Raw genomic sequence first — 4,618 nt, forward strand, 5'->3', positions numbered from 1 at the left:
GGCACGTGAGGCTGCCTCAGCCCCGGGAAAGGGCGTGGTGGTAATGGTGTAACAAACTGTGTGTCTCTGTCCTGATCATAAGAGATTCAGAAAGATTAGAGTCAGAGCAGGCCTCTTCCTGGGCCCAGTAAGGGGGCCCCCTTACTCTGACATCTGGGCGTGTACTGTCTGTCCCCTCCTTCCCACCAGGCTGTGACCTTGGCAAGGGTCGTGCTGTACTGGGGCAGGGGCTTTGTGCAGAGAATTCCTGGCCTTCCCCGGCCATCTGCTTGTGGCTTGGATTACAAAGTACCATTATTTATTCTTTGTCTGGCTTCTTCCTGCCTGCCTGCCTTCCCCCGTGGATTAGGGTGTGTGTGTGTGTGTGTGTGTGTGTGTGTGTGTGTGTGTGTGTGTGCGCGCGCGCGCGCGCGCATATGCTTTACCTTGAGAATAAAATTGATTCAGCCTTCTGCAAACTTCCCAAGTGACTTCCTGCATCAAGTTGAGAAACGGAGCTGGGCCAGGTGCTGACAGATCCCGGCTCCCTGACGGGATCCCTGCTCCCCCGAAGCCTGAGGGTCCAGGCTGGACAACACTGAACCCCAAAGCCTTCATCTGGTCATGAACCCCCAGCTCCTGCCTGCAGCCCCAGCGGGGTAGGCCAGGCAGGGAGGGGCAGGACACATGCCAGCTGGGGAGGCCCATTAGCAGGGTGCAGGTGCCAGGTGGGCACTCGGCCCCCTTGAAAAGCCTTAGTGCATGGAGGCTGAGCTGACGTGCAGCTTCTGCAGGGCACTCCGAGCTGGCATGCATGTTGGCGGCAGTGTAGCCCATCTGGGAGAGAGTGGGTGGGGTACAGGCCAGGCAGGTGGGGGACTGGGATCCCCAGAGGGGACTCAGATGTGGGGGCTCCCACAGGAACACGATCCAGGGCCTTTTGTTTCAACTCCTCTGAGCTACTGCGTGCCGGGGACACAGAGGTGGATGGGGGCTGTCCCTGTCCTCAAGAGTCCACCCTCAAGTGTAGCCACTGGTAAATGACGGGCCACTCTCCACACAGCCATTCCGTGCTGTGTTCGGTGCTTTCCCTGCGCTGGAATCCTGCAAGGCGGAGCCTCTGTCCACTTCTGCATGAGGAAACATGTTTCGCAGAACTTGACTATTTTGCCCAGGGTCATATTCATGATAAGGGTTCTAGTATTGATTGTGTAACAAACTCAGCCACTTAAAGCATTTCATAAATCATTTTGTTTTCTTCCCAAATCTGCAGATTGGGTAGGATTTGCCGAGGACAGTGTGGCTGTGCTCTGTGGCATCTGCTGGGGCAGCTCCATGAGCCGAGGTAGCTGCCTCGGAGCGGGGCCGCACCCTTGGTCCGCTGGCTGGAGCCGGCTGTGTGCTGGGAGCTCTCTGTGGGCTGGAGGCGCCTTCCTGGGTTTCCTCACACTGCAGCAGCTGAATTCTAAGAGCAAGTGGCCTAGAGACAGGAACTGCCCTTCTCTTCAAGCCCAGGTCCAGAAGTACATCACTGCTGCCATATCTTGTTGGCCGAGCGGACACAGGGTCTGCCTCTCAATGAAAGGATACTAAAGAATGTGTATCTACCATAGCGATAGAGCCAGGACTTGAACCTAGATCTTCAGGATGCCTCCAAGCCCTCCTGCACTGGGTCTTCAGGAAGACACGTGGGCTCATGCTGGGAAGCGTGTGCCTCGGCCTGACGTGTCCAGCTGTCTGGGCCATCACACAGACCTTTGTGTAAACGAGGGGAAGTCCATATTTGGGAAGCAGGTGTCTGTGAGGCCAGGACCGCTGGGGTCTGCTGGCTGCAGAGGTCTGACGTGTCTCCTTCCTTCCGGGAGCTGTGTATCCCTGCCCCGTCCAGATGGTTCCCAGGGACCCCATGCTGCTGCCTGACTGTCCCCAGGCACAGACTAATGGTCTGGGATGGGTATCTGCCTGAGAGGGGCCCCTGACTTCCTTCCCTGGGACTTTTACACAAGGCTTGGGAGCTGTCAGGGGCCACACTTACCACCCGTGGAGAAAGAACACCTGCAGGAGAGAGGAAGGAGGCCATGAAGTGGAGAGGAGCACACAGGAGAGCCAGACGGGAGTCCCACAGCTCTCCCAGCCCTAGTTCCAGCATCCTCCAGGCCAGCTGCATGGCAGGCCTTGGGTCCTCCCACCGCATAGCCCTTTGTGGGTTTCTGTCGCTGGCCACTGAGAAAGGCCGGGCTGAGGAGCATGGCCCCAGCAGCCTGGAGTCCTGACCTTCTGGGACTGCCCACAGAGATGGCACTGGCGTCTTCACAGGCCTTCCTGCTCCATCAGGCCTGCTTCCACTGCACTGCCTCAGAGAAAGTTCGAGATGCACACCCAACCCCGTGGCTCCCCTGTGTTCAGACCACCAGCGGCTCCCGTGATCTGGCCCCTGCCGGCCTCACCACCCTCGTTGCTCCTTCTTGGCCAGTCACCAGCATCTTGGAGCTCTGCTGGGGGCCTGTGGGCAGAGGGGCACTGGCTCTAACGCCGCCTGGAATTCAGCCCGGCCTTCGCCCCGGGGAGGGTCGACTGTGCCCCCTGCTGGCCGGCACTAGTTACTGCGGGAGGGGCTCCAGGGCCCAGCAGGGATGCCTCCCGGGTCCCCATTGCACAGAAGCAGCAGGCCTTAGAGCTTGCCAGGCCACTGGGCTGGAAAGGAGCAGAGCCAGGATTTGGAATTGGGACCGTCTGACCAGCCGGTGTGCTTTCCAACACAGCGGGGCCTCCATTTTCACTAACCCTGGAGGCCTTCTGTCCTCTTCCTTCTGCCACACACACTTAGAAAACACCCTTGATTCACAAACCTTGGCTAAGCATAAATTCAGGCTGAGGCTGACCCAGAGCTGCCAGAAGCTCTTGGGCGGGACGGGTATGGCCAGAGATCCATGAGGTGCTATCCTGCCCCCACGGGTCACATTCTGGGGAACAAGTCAGTGCAAAAGTTACTCAACAAATACTTATTGAATGAATACATGCAAGAGCAAATAAATAAACTCACTGACCGGACAAAGCCATCAAACTTTTGGCCAATTGGCAAACTGTTACTCATCCTTCAAAACCCCTTTCCTTCCAGGAAGGAAGCATCTTTGGAAACCCTTCAAGAAGGTCACCTAGCATATTTCACATTAGGGCAGAATGTGATACATTTTATATTCGGGTACAGGGTGCTTTGGGATGCTGGGGGCAGGAGCAGACTCTTGCAGAGGTGGTATGGCAATGGGAGGGGGAGGAGGAAGGAGGACGCCTGGGGAAGGCTTCCTGGAGGAAGAGAAGGCTTTTGACATGGACCTGGAAGAATGGGGCAGTATTGGGACAGGGGAAGGTGAATGGTAGCGGCGTTGTGGTGGGAACAGGTCAGTGAATTTGTCTCCCAGGGCTGCATGACCAAGCACCACAAGCCGGGCGGCTTAGAACACCAGGAGTTTATTCTCTCGTAGTTCTGGAGGCTGGAAGTCTAAAGTCCAGGTGTGGGCAGGGCCGTGCTCTCTCTGAAGGCTCAAGGGGAGGATATTTCCCTGCCTCTTCCTAGTTTCTAGTGGTTGCCAACCATACGTGGCCTTCCTTGGCTCCGTAGCCACCACTCCAATCTCTGCCTCCATCCTTGCCGGGCCTTCTCCTGCCTCTCTCTTTCCAAACTTCCCTCTTCTTATAAGGACCCCAGCCACTGGGTTTGGGGCCCACCCTAATCCAGCATGGCCTCTTCTTAACTGAATGATGTCTGCAAAGAGCCTGTTTCCCAGTAAGGTCCCATCCACAGGCACTGGGGCTTCAGACTTGAGCATATCTTTTTGGGGCCACAATTCCATCTACAACAGTAAAGGCGTGGAAGTTGGGGAGACATTCACATTTGGGAAGCTGGTGAGTGCAGAGGCTGGAGATGTAAGTGGGGTGGTCACTGAGGGTCCCAAAGGTCCCAGGACCTGCATCCTGTGTCAGGGATGTGAGCGGGGAGGGGGTGGGGGTCAGCTAGGAGGCTGGAGAGGTCTTACAGCACTCCACGGCCCCAGGGTTGAGCCTGGATTGGGGGCAGCCTTCTTGTGAGACAGTCTCTTGCCTCATCTGCCTTAACCCCCCAGAGCTGGCGATGTTACTGGCTCCAGGTCACAGAGGGGGAACCCATGTTCACAAAGTGAAGCCACAGCTCCAGGGGCACAGGTGTTAGTGGAGCGCTGAGATTTGAGCCCAGCTCCAGCCGTCCTCACAGTCTACAGCTGAATTAAACCCTCCTCCCAAGACTGGTTTTGTTTATTGCTTTGTTTTGGAAGAGTTTTATTGAGACAGAATTCATATACTATCCAATTCTCCCATTTAAAGTGTACAGTGATTTTTAGTATATTCACAGATTTGTGCAACCATCACCATGATCAATTTTAGAACATTTTCTTTTCTTTTTTTTTGAGATGGAGTTTCAGTCTCGTTACCAGGCTGGAGTGCAATGGTGCGATCTTGGCTCACTTCAACCTCAGCCTCCCGAGTTCAAGTGATTCTCCTGTCTCAGCTTCCCAATTAGCTGCGATTACAGGTGCCCCCCATCACATCCGGCTAATTTTCATATTTTTAGTAGAGACAGGGTTTCAGACGGGGTTTCACTGTG

This window comes from Papio anubis, chromosome 8, assembly GCF_008728515.1.
Source record: "Papio anubis isolate 15944 chromosome 8, Panubis1.0, whole genome shotgun sequence".
NCBI lineage: Eukaryota > Metazoa > Chordata > Mammalia > Primates > Cercopithecidae > Papio > Papio anubis.